We start from the raw sequence: 13,522 nt of genomic DNA on the forward strand, positions 1-13,522 counted from the left end.
CCAGGAAGAGTCTCCCCGAATTCTCTTTGTTGTGTGCAAACTTCATTACTGACTCTTCCTAATGCATCATATATGAACAAAAGTAGTACTGATAATAACTGCTAGTAATCCAGAGTTTACCAGGTAGCAGGCATTGCGTTAGGGTCTTTATGTAGATTGCCTAATTAAATGCTCACAATAACCTTCAGGCAAGCATTGTTCTTTCTTCAGATGAGGAAACCAAGGAGTAGAGAAACCAAAGAAACTTACCTCTGGTCACACACAAAAATTCAGTCCTCATTCTCTGTGATTCCAGAATTGCCTTGACAACCGTGTCATATTAATCTAAAATGCAAATGTGTAAAACATTGCCATCTGGAGCAGAAACATTTTTATTAAAGTTACCTAATAGATTAATGCCTGGAAATTTCACAGTTTTCAAAGGAGACCAAAGAGAAGAGAATAATACAGAGAGAAAAGAGAAAGGAATTTTGTGAGCCAGTTGTAAAGAATGCACGGGTTGAGAGAATGAATGGGGAGATTATCTGTGCAAATATGCTACCAAGCAAGGGAATAAGACAGACTACCTGTTTTGAGGGAAGGAAGGCAGTAAACCAAGTAGCCCTCAGGCAACCCAAACCTCTCTACCACCTACACTAGCCTAGTGCAAAATGAAAACGTGCTGCCCCTTGTTCAAAAATTAAGAATATCAAGATGACAACAGCAAAGCATTAAACCAAACATGGGGACGTTCCTAAGCGTGGGGCCTTGTTTTAAGTCCATGAAGCCACCATCCCACATGTACATTCTGGTTCCTTCCACAACAGTATCTCCAGTGCAGATCAGTCTCCCGGGGCCGGACTTATTTACCCAGTTGTCTCTTAGTGAGGTGGTGACAAGTATTTAGTTACTGGCTGTTGGGGTGGGGAAGGCCTTGATTCATAGCTTTTCCAGTTTTTGTAGTTTAAATACTGCAAATGTGGCTGATTTCCAGCTCCCAATCTCATGTCACTGAAGGCAAGAGATGCACAGTTGCATGCCCTTATTTGGTATTTCCATCATACTGTTACAGTAGACATGGAACTTCATAGATAATAGTAAAATATAGGTGGTGATGAGTTTTAAAGGCATTTATTACCTTTGTTTTAATATAATTTATTTAACCGTACATTTATACAATTTAATTTTTTTCGTGGCTGTGTTTGAAATCTTTGAAAATTTAACAATTGACTCTGACAAGGTAGCTCTCAGCACACCAGGCTCCTGAACAGCTACCCTAGGCTATCAAAAGCCAGCCTAGACTTAACACGTTCACAGGATCTCATGTTTTCACCAACACCTTCTCTTTTCTTATGCTTCCCATCCCCATAAATGTGCCCTCCTCTACCCATCTGCACACGCACATTTCTCTTGCTCACAGAACACATTTGACTATGCAGAAAAACAACAGCAAACACAGTCATCTATTCAACTTTCTGCTCCCTTTATTTGCTGAATTCATTTTGGAGCTGTGCTCTCTTGTGCAGAATCCCAAAACCACCGAGCAAAGGGATAAGGATTTCAGAAGCCACAAAACGTACTTGAACCCCGACTACAAAGAGCTGAGGTGGAATGAGAAGCTGCTTCAGACGGATGCTGGGGAATGTTAGCGTACACACAGAGAGGAGAGTTTTGTTTTTATGCTTCTTCCTAAGTGTGAGAAAGAATTTGAGGGTGAGAGATGGCAAAAAAGGATTCTTAAAGAAGTTTTACTGTGCATTAAAAATAATACTGTGAAGACATGTGGCGTTTCCTCAAGAGCCTGAGTAAATCTCTGAAATGCTTCCGAGTCTGTCTTTCTGTGGGAATAATAATTGTTTCGATGTGATACTGTGCTGAAACCAGACCACGTTGCACCCTGGGCTTATGAGCGTTCTTCAGTCAGTCACCAAGCTCTATCCATTCTTCCTCTCAAATATTTCCTCATAAGTGAATCCATTTGCTCATCTCCAAATCCATTTCCACCATCATTGCCTAAAATGTCACCTTGTCTCCAGTTGTGTTTCCCTGCTCGCCATTCTCCACAGGACAGCCTGCCTGAAAGTCTGTTGAAAAACACACATCTAGTCATGTCCTTCCCAGCTGAAAACTTTTTGGAGGCCTCCTGTTTTTCATAAGATACAATCCGACATCATCAACAATGATGCCAAAGCCCTGGGTATGCTGGCTCATAATGCTTTCATTCTATTCTCTTCTCCCTCAACTCTCTCTGTGGTCTCCCAAAGTCAAGACGTGTCCTTCCACTTCCTCGAATATGCCTTTGCACATATTTTCCAGCTCCTTGTCCCCCACGTGTTTGGCTCCTTCCAACCAATGCTTCAAGTCCCAATTAAATGTCATTTCCCCTCATTTCCCAGATCAGAATAGCTCTGCACTTATTACATATTTTCCTCCACAGGTCTTATACGTTGTAATTGTAAACCTTTGTAAAATTATATGTTTAATTTTTGTCTTTGTATAACTAAATGCTTAATCTTTCTATAATTACGTGTGTATATGTATAAATTCCCTGAATGAAAAAACTATGTCCATTTTATCCCACAGAGGCTGCTATATATATACATATATATATATCATAGTACTAAATAATTATTTGATGAGTGAATAAAGGCAAAATGTTTTAAGTTTAAAACATAAAAATTAAGATAAAACTTTAAAATATTTAGAAGCTGCTCCTGTGGAAGAAACCACATTTTCAGATGAGCAAATAAAAAAGTACTTGACAACTAAAGAGATTCTAAAACTAATTGCTTAGCTTTGGAGAGAAAATACATAGCCAGATGCAGATGAAAGCACCTACACAGGAAGCCAGACTCTTTTTTTTTTTTTAATCAATTAATTAACATATAGTGTACTATTAGTTTCAGAAGTAGAATTTAGTGATTCATCAGTTGCATATAATACCCATGCTCATTACCCCAAGTGAGGAAGCCAGACTCTTACCCACCACTGAGTTTTGCCAGTCTTTCAAGGCAATAGAGATATTTATAGAATATGGGACATATTCTGCTAGTTTTCCCTCAAAGAGTGTCATCACCTTTACAACTGGTGTTCATAACTCAATCTCAGAAAGAGCAACGACTTCAACTTCTTGAGACTATGTTTCTTGGATATACATTTGGATAATGGTGAAGCTTCTGATAAGCCCTGAATTCCTCTTGCCCAATTCACTGTTTCCAGTAACGACTAAACTCTTCTTCATATTCAGATACTGGGTTGTCTACCCCAGATGGCTATATTTAAGTGCCCAAAGGTGTCTGTAAGAGGGACCATCCTCATCTCCTATTTACAGCCAAATCATGTAGGTTCTATCTACTTAACATGCCCTAAGCCTTCCCCTTCTCATTATGCCCCCTCTCCCTACCTTCGTTTAGAGCATAATAAGAAATGTTTGCCACATATCTAAGGAGTTATGAATAATAAAAATAATTGTTTCCTACTTTAGCTGACTTACTACTATTTAGAATATGAGATGAGTAATCACAATCTCTTGAAACAATAAACTTGAACCTTCTTTTTTTATATTGCTTCTTGTCATAAAGTAAACCTCAAAGGAACCTATAGCAATTTATCTTTAAATTCTACATAAACCAAATATCACATTTTCCTAAGTTACTATTGTCTTCCTCTGAAAAACATACATTTTCAAGGTGAGATTTAATATCAGTGAAAAACTTTGCAGTTCGCTAGGGTATGATCTGCAAGCCCAACAGAAAAATGGCAAGTTTAGAGGCAGAGAGAAGTTGAGAGAATTTACACAGAGCGCTTCTAGTTTCCCTGAACTGCAGAAGGAAATATTATCTTGCCTGAATCTTCCAGCACTTAGCCTCATGGTAAAGGCAGATGTTCAATAAATATTTGTTAAATGAAATAATTTGAGAGTTAAGCATGATGCAGACATGAAGGAAGAAGGAAGAACCAAGGCATCTCGAGGAGAGGTGGATAGCCACAATGATGTGCCCAACATTGTGTTCGATGCTATTGTGGAATATTTCCAGCTGAAAACTTTTTGTTCATATACAATCTCTGCCTTTAGTGGTCCCTTAAAAAGGATATTGATAGAACTCCATTTCCAACATGAGCTAAATATCTGAATAACTGTCCTTCTAAAACAGTAAAAAAAAAAAAAAAATACTGGATTAAAAAATGCTGAAATCTTTTTAAATGCACTCCTAATTTGGCAAGAATGAAAAGAATTCAGAAAAACCAAAAGCTGAGTGAAAACAGCAACCTTGGGAGGTAAGCAAGCACTGAAATCAGCTTTAACCCTAAGTACACCTGCCCATGCCCAACTGACCTGGAACTGATGTTCTGGTAGCTGTACAGGGAGGCAGGCACAAGAGATAAGTCTAGGACCTTCCTGGGATGGACAGACTGAGAGGAGTCCCCCATGTGGATCTGGGATCTCAAGTTACACTGTAAAGATAATGGGCAACAGGTATTAACTCTCTTCACAGAGCAAGTACAGTGAGGAGATGTGCCTAATTTTACATGCATGCTAGAGGTAGACGTGGGAAGGAGAGATGGAGAAATTTCCAATAATTGATAATCCTAACAGTTGACTCTGGGTAGCTACTGAAACTAGTTACTCTACCTTTGTGATTTGAATTAGGTGAGGCAGAGAATTAAATTTAAATTTAAAGTGATTCTGGTTAATTCCTGGAATTACCAGAGGCAGAACATAAGATAATTAATCTTAATATGTTTAAAGAAATAAAATTATTGCAAATAAGAGTAAGAAACGAGAGACTTTAGGAAATTACCAAAGTTTTTAAAAATGGTAAGATAAAATGTCTGGAAATGAAAAAACATAAAAACTAAAAACTCCACAGAGAAATTAAATAGCAGATTAGTCACATCCAAAGAGAGAGTTATTGAAAAGTATATTCAAAGAAGGTATCCAGAAGCTGCGCAGCAAGATGAATAAATGAAAAATATGAAGGAAAGGTCAGAGGCTAAATTAAGACTATTTACCAGATGTATGATGAAAATTCCAGAAGGAGAAATAGATACAATGGCACAGAGGCACTATCTGAAGTGTTTTCCAGAATTATTGAAAGATACAAATCCTTACATTCAGAAAGTCAAATGAATCCCAAGTAGGATAAATTCAGACAATCGCCATCTATGTATATTGGAGTGAATTTGCCATAGAAAATATACAAAATAAGATCCTAAAAGCAGTTTGTGGAAAAAGACAAATTACCTACAAAGGTAAGACATTAATGTCTGATTTCTCTAAAGCAACAACAGAAATTAGAAGAGAGTGAAATTAAGACCTTCAATGTTGAGGAAATAATTGTGAATATGAAATTTCTACCCAGCAAAATTATCTTTCTCAAGAATGGGTGCAAATTAAGAGCATTTGCCACCAATAGGAATTCACTAAAGAAAATTCCAAAGAACTTAACTCAAGTGTAAAAAAAAAAAAAATGGTCCCGAATAAGAGTCTGAAAGGCAAGAAGGAATGATGGACAAAGACGTTGTTAACTATGTGTAAATATTTTTAATGACTACATGAAACAATAATAACAATACCTGATGTATGGTGTTTATGATACAATTAGAACTAACACATAAAAAATTTTAAAAATAAAATAATCTGCCTAAAAAAAAGAACTAACATACATAACATACATATGCATAATTGCATATAAATGGGGAGGGGAGTGATCAAATTTAAGTACTATAAGAACCTCTTGTTTTCATACCCGCTGGGATAGTTGTAAGAGTTTAAAACAACAAAAACAACAACAAAAAATATGTATATGTTGATGAGGATGATGAGTAGAAATTAGAACATTCATACAGGGGCGCCTGGGGGCCTCAGTCAGTTAAGCCTCTAATCCTTGATTTCAGCTCAGGTCATGATCCCAGAGTCCTGGGATGGAGCCCTGGGTCAGACTCCCTGCTCTGAGGGGAGTCTGCTTCCCCTCTCTCTCTCTGCCCTCCCCACCCCCCCACTTGTGCTCTCTCTCTCTCTCTCTCTCTCTCTCTCAAATAAATAAAATCTTTAAAAAAAAAAGTTAGACATCGTGTATCATGTGACCCAGCAATCCCATTTCTAGGCATATACCCAAGAGAATTGAAAACACATGTTTACACAAAAACATGTAATAAATGTTCACAGAAACAGTATGGGTAACAGCCAGAAAGGGGAAACAGCCCCATCAACTGATGAATGGATATAACACATTTGGATGTAGATGGGGATTGGAAGCTGACAAATGAAATGTTAAACTTTACACTGTCTGTCTCCCGCGTCCTAGCCTTTGTTATTGGGACAAAGTTCACATCTCTTAGTACCTATAGGGTGAGTGTTTTTCTCTGGTGATGCCTCAGTTTCGCATAAAGACACATTCCTGGTGGGTCCATCTGACAGTCTGGCAGACATGCTCAGATATATGTGAATCCTTGTAGTGGACGTAGCTGAGACCCGAGCTAGGACACCTTCCTTCCCTCGCCCCTTCCCTTCCACCTTCCCTCCCTTCCTTTCTCCCTCCTGCTCTGCTTTTGTGTGTCTCTCCTTTTACGCACATACACGTACAATGTTCACTTGCTCAACTATTTGGCAGGCACTGCTCTAAGCACTTGACAAAATAGTGTCCACTCTTCTGAACGTTTTAGGAATGGCAAGCGCTATGAACAGGAAAAGGGTATTGTGACAGACAATGACCAGGGCAGTTAACATACAACGTAACATTAGTTTCAGGGGTACAATATAGTGATTCAGCACTTCCATACATCACCCGGTGGTCATCGTGGTAAGTGCCCTCCTTCATCCCCATCACCTGTTTCCCCCATCTGCCACCCACCTCCCCTCTGGTCACCATCAGTCTGTTCTCTACAGTTAAGAGTCTGTTTCTTGGTTTGCCTCTCTCTTTTATTTTCCCCTATAATCATTTGTTTTGTTTCTTAAATTCCACATATGAGTGAAATCATATGGTATTTGTCTTTCTGACTGACTTATTTCACTTAGCCTAATATTCTCTAGCTCCACCCATGTCATTCCAAATGGCAAGATTTCATTCTTTTTTATGGGTGAGTAATATTCAATCATATATATATATGTGTATATATATATACATATATATATATATATATATATATACACACCACATCTTCTTTATCCATTCACCTGTCAATGGACATTTGGGCTGTTTCCATAGTTTGGCTATTGTAGATAATGCTGCTATAAACATCAGGGTGCATGTACCTCTTCGAATTAGTATTTTTGTATCCTCTGGGTAAATACCTAGTAGTGCAATTGCTGAATCATAGGATAGTTCTATTATTAACTTTTTGAGGAACCTCCATACTGTCTTCTAGAGTGGCTGCTCCAGTTTATAAAGAATTTATAAAACTCAACACCCCAAAAACAAACAATACAGTTAAAAAGTGGGCAGAAGACATGACTAGACATTTTCTTCAAAGAAGACATCCAGATGGGGCCAAGAGATGCATGAAAAGATGCTCAGCATCACTCAGCATCAGGGAAAGCAAATCAAAACCACAATGAGATACCAGCTCACACCTGTCAGAATGGCTAATGTTAACAACACGGGAAACAACAGGTGTTGGCAGGGCTAAGGAGAAAGGGGAACCCTCGTGCACTCTTGGCGGGAATCCAAACTGGTGCAGCTGCTAAGGAAGGTCTTTCTGATGAGGTAAACATTCAGCTCAGCTAAATAACAAGAGAGACTCAGCTGTACAAAATCCTGGCATTTAAGCATTCCATGCAAAGAAAGTAGCAGTGGTTATATCTATATCTTATATATTATGTGCCATAATCTGACAGCTTCCCTTGCCCCTAAAGATATAAGAGGTGGGAGCTTACGCGAAACCCACCCCTTGGCTGGCTTGTTCCACGCACTCAGGTATGATGTTGGAGTCCACCTTGAACAAGACCCACAGGGCTCTCAGCTGTAGGGATCCTCTGCAGATCCCTCTTGGGACACAGCCATATTTCCAACTCACTGCACGTTCTAATGGGGCCTCTGGGCATATGGTTCTCAGGGTTTCTAACCTCATTCCACAGGGAGGAGAACTTCAGGGAAATCCCAGCCGAGGTGCAGAATCACAGCGAGGAGAAGGCAACAGGGAGCCCACATCCCCCTGACCCCACATCCCTTATTTGCAGGGAATTCCAGATTCCACATAACTAAGCTCTAGGAGATGAAGAGTAGGAATTTCTCCAATCCCTGTAGGGCATTCTGATAGAGCAGGAGCATAAGGCCTGGATTCCGCAAATTGGCTAAGGGACTCAGGGGGCTCTAGCACCCGCATGAGGGTCAGGGTCTCCCTTTCAGCTCCTCGGAGAGGACCGTGGTCACCACCGGCTGGGCCTCCTCTCCGGCAGCCTCACTGATTTTTCCTGGCTTTCAGGGCCCTCCATGTTGGGGCTCTGCCACCTTTGCATCACTGCCTTGGGCCACAGGCTCCCCGAGAGACACAGGCCTCCCTACCGTCTCCTGAGTGGGTATGGAAGAGAGGGCTATTTGCCTTGTGGATGCTTCTTTGGCTCATTCCTCCAGTTGTCTTTGTTCATCTTCTTTTCCTCATGAGAATTCCTTTCACTTCCTTTCCATCTCTTTACTGTATCACATCATAACAGTTCTTGAAAACCCATCTCAAGACTCACCTCCTCTGGGCGGCCCTCCCTGATTGCTGTCACTTCATTAATGTCTTCTTTGCCGAACCCCCGACAAATACCTAGTCTCTGACTCATACCCTCTTGGTAGCTCTCCTTCCTCTCTTTCTTCTTTCTATTCCTTCCTTCCCTCTTCCTTTTCCTCCTTCCTTCCTAATAATAAACTCACTCATCTCAACGCTTCTAGAAAATAATTATTACTATATTTTGAATGTATAATGATAATATTTCAAATGCATGTGAGGGATATAAAACATTAACAATAATACAAAGAGATGTATGCCCTCCCACCAGCTCAAGAGCCAAATATTACCATTTTCCCATGATATCCCAGTATGCTCCTGCCGGATACATTCCCTTTATCCCCTGACCCCACCCCAGTGGGTAACCACTGTCCTGAACATTGTGTCTATCATTCTCCCTTACCTTTCTTCGTAATTTTACCACTTTGGAACCCTAACCAATGAATTATTTAATGCTGCATACTTTTGAATTTTACACTAGTAGGATTTTACTATGCATACTGTTTTGTGCATTATTTTTTTGGACTCTTGGGTTATGTCAGTGAATATTTTTCCATGTTGGCCCATGCCACCGAGTTCATTTTCAGTGTTATATGGTGTTCCATTGGATGACTGCATCATTATTTGTTTATCCATTCCATTACTCTTCCACCTTAGCATTGTCTGTATTCTTATTATGAGAAACACTGCTGTAAACATTCTTGTAGATGTCTCCTGATGCACCTGTGTGGAAGTTTCTCCAGGATATGCACAAAGTATTAGAAATGCTGGTTCTAAGGGTACACGTGTATTCAACTTTACAGACAACATCAGACGATTTGCAGAGTGGTTGTAGAGCTCCTGAGACTCCACATCCTTCATGACCTTGGTTTGTCATCTCTTAACTTTTGCCAATCTGGGGCAAAATCTTGGAGATTTTAGTTAGAATTTCTGTTTTCTGGGGCGCCCAGGTGGCTCAGTTGGTTAAGCATCCGACTCTTGATTTCAGCTCAGGTCATGATCTCAGGGTCATGGGATCGAGCCCCGCGTCAGGCTCCACGCTGGCCATGGAGCCTGCTGATGAGTCTCTTGCCCTCTCTATGACTCCCCACCTGTTCGCACATGTGCTCGCTCTCTCTTAAAAAAAAAAATTCTCCAATTTTTAGTGAAGCTAAATATACTTTCACATATATTTTGGTCATCTAAGTTTTCTCTTTTGTTAAGAGCCTGTTTAAATCTTTTGCCCATTTAAAAAATTGAGCCTAATGTTAGATATTTTTTTTCTCCTTACCTTTTTGGATGTTGAATAGCTCCTTATATATTCTCAATAGCAGTCCTTTATTGGTTATATATTTTACAAATATCACTTCCTTGTTTGTGGGGCTTTGTTTTCAATTTATGGCTTTCTTGGAAATGAAGTTCTTAATTTTAGTTAAGTCAGATGTGTAAATCTTTTCCTTTATGCTTTGTACTTTTTGTTATTATTTAAGAAATTCTTTCTACCTTGAGGTCATGATGATATTCTCTCAAATTACCTTCTAAAAGCTTTACACTTTTGCCTGTCACATTTAGGTTTAATCCACCATGAATTGATTTTTGTGTGCTGTGAGAGAGGGATCAAATTTCATTTTATTCACATGTACAACATATTGTTGGCATCGTTTATTATATAACCTCCAATAACACGTTGCTATCTCTTCCATATACCAACTGTCCAAATATAATGTGGATCTGTTTATTTGCTTTCTCTTCTGTTCCATTGGTCCAATTGGCTAGGCTTGCTGCAAAACTATGCTATCTTTATGGCTTATAATAAGTCCTGATTTTTTTTTAAAGATTTTATTTATTTATTTGACAGGAAGAGACACAGTGAGAGAGGGAACACAAGCAGGGGGAGTGAGAGAGGGAGAAGCAGGCTTCCCGCCAAGCAGGGAGCCTGATGCGGGGCTCGATCCCAGGACCCTGGGACCATGACCTGAGCCGAAGGCAAGACGCTTAACGACTGAGCCACCCAGGCGCCCCAAGTCCTGATATTTTTGTGAGGCATGTCCTAACATATTTTTCTTTTTTTAAAAAAAGAACATTTTTGGTATTTTGCTCCCCCATAACAACAACAACACAAAGATAGAACAAAGAAATTGAATTGGAAATGAAAAAGGAGAGGCTAATTGAAGATGCTACAGATATTGAAAAGAAAACCAGAGCTTGTTATGTACATTACACCAATACATTTGAAAACCAATAAAGTAAAAAATTCTCTAAATATGTAACTAAGTAATCGGACTTAGCCAGTGATTTTTTTAAGAATTTTGTTATCTAGTTATTGCTGATAATGTATATAAATGCAATAAATCTTATATTTACTGTGTCCAGAAACTTAAACTCTCCTGGATTTTGCTTGCTAACATTTAGCTTTAGAATTTTTGCATTAATGTAATTTGCTTTTGTTGTTGTTGTTGTTGGCCTTTCCAGATTTTGTTATGTAAAAGTTATGCTAGCTTCTGAAAGATTTGGTACTAGATCAAAATTATAGTTCTTTAAATGTTTGGTTAAAACTCACCAGGGAAGTCATTTGGGTCTTGTTAGTCACTTTTTGTTTTAATCAGATTTGGGAAGTTATATATTTCACCAATATGACCATTTCCTTCTTTTTCAAGTTCATTGGCATGAAGTCTTACCTTCTAAAGGTCTGCAGCATGTGCGGTACTGCCCGTCCTCTCCATTTCTGCTATTGTTCCTTTATGCTACATTCTTTCACTCCTGATTAATTTCACCAGAGTTTTGTTAATTTTATAGATCTTTTCAAAAGACCAACTTTTGGCTTTATTAATCATCTCTATGGTATGCTTTATCACTTTGTCATTTATTTCTGCTGTTTTACAAAAATTACCTTTCCTGTTATTTTCTTGAGTTTGCTTTTTCCCCTCAACTTCCGAAGATGAAAGTTTATCATTTTTTAGTTTTTCCGTACCGATCCGTTATCAGAGGTCAGAAAACTATGGCTGAAAAACCTGAAATAAATATTTCACTATAAATTCTATAAAGCATTGAGTACCAACAATCCTTCTTTTATACCGTGTGTAAAATATAACGTGGGAGGGACGGGAGAAGAAGAGAGGCATTTTGGTGCAGGGAGCAGGCCCCGCCCCGCAGGCGCAGAGGACTCCAACACAGCATCCGTGAGGCGAGGTACCTGGCAGGACACAGCGTCACTCCACAGAGCCAGTGGTTCACTGGTGTTGGCATCTCTGCCTTCACAAGCAATAGATACCTCAGGAAAAAGCACCACAAGGAGTTAGAGCAGAACATGAAGGACATACATCAACTGTGCTGCTTAAAGACCTCGTGCCCTAGGAGCTCCTAGAAATAACAGGAGGGACCGTTCAGAGGCGCAGAGGGTTATGGGATGCACCTGTACTTTTCATGGGAAGCAAGAACTTGCCAAGACGTGCCTTATTAATTTTGACCAACTCTACCCCCTGGCCCGATATGGCCTGGGAAAATATAGGGCTTTGAGTCCTGAGAGCAAGGGAGTGGAGTATCAGCAAAAAATTAATAGAATCTAGTCACGCTGAAAAAGACGAGTTAATAACTATTTTAAATACCAGTGTTTTTTGTTGTTGTTTTTTTTTAAGATAAGAAACAACTCTGCATTACAGTTTCATCCAGAGATGCTGAGATTTACAGGACTATTTCTTCACAAACCTGCCACTCCTGGAGATCCTATTCTAAGGGGTAGGGTTAATGAGATTCTTTGACCAATAAGGCCACTTGTAAACTACAAAAATTCTCAGAGGGATTCATCAGTGCTCCATGCCTTCTGGAGGCATTTAACTAGCCACCTGGAGAATTCCCATCTCTAGACAATTATTTCACAATAAGGACAAAAAAATTGCCTGAGGTTTTCAGCTACAGTTAAATTCATTGGACTTGACATGTCAGACATCCTTGTAGTTGCTGCAAGTCATCGGTTAGGCACAAAACTTTGCTCTTGAAGGATTGCTCATTTCCTACACTAGATAGCGTATAGATGTGGCCAAAAATCATCTATTCCAGAGGACAGAGAATCTGACCTCCAAAATCGACCCCCCTCAATATTTGTTAGTGACAACAGACCTTTATTACAAAAGACAAATGAAGAAAATTGCTGAGATAGTTTATGTTTTAAAATGCATACACATTGTTGGGGCTCCTGGGTGGCTCAGTCTGTTAAGCATCCGCCTTCTGCTTGGGTGGTGATCTCGGGGTCCTGGGATCAAGCCCTGCACCGCACTGGGCTCTTTGCTCAGCAGGGATTCTGCTTCTCCCTCTCTCGCTGCCCCTCCCCACCACTCATGCTCTCTTTATCTCAAATAAACAAAAATAAAATCTTTAAAATGCATACACATTGCAATGCTTTCATCAAATGACCTAAATCTTAGTTCAGTAAAGATTTGCATCTATGTCACCTCGGTGGCCTCAAAATTGATCTTAACTTGGTTCACTCAAAGTGCCTCTACGCTTCACAGTAGATTAGTCGTGTTCTTCTATTTGTCCGTGGTACTTGTAACCTCCTTTTGAATCCTGGCTCCAACACTGAACAGGTGGGTCACCATGGGTCTGTTGCTTAACTTTTCTAAGTTCCCTCATCTATAAAATGAGCCACAGAACCCTAGGATTAAAACATAGTGAATGTATGGTGTTTGGAGAAGTGCCTGCCAAATAGTTTGCACCAAATAAACATTATCTCTTATTTTTTTAAATAAAATTTTCTCGTCACTTGCAGGTATACATAGAGAGAAATTGTAGGCTCAGTAGAATGTAGGAGAGCAGGCAGAAGACAGCCTTGCCTTGGGTTTAGTCTTGAGGTCAG

The sequence above is a fragment of the Zalophus californianus genome, chromosome 7 (genome assembly GCF_009762305.2).
Source record: "Zalophus californianus isolate mZalCal1 chromosome 7, mZalCal1.pri.v2, whole genome shotgun sequence".
Classification (NCBI taxonomy): Eukaryota; Metazoa; Chordata; class Mammalia; order Carnivora; family Otariidae; genus Zalophus; species Zalophus californianus.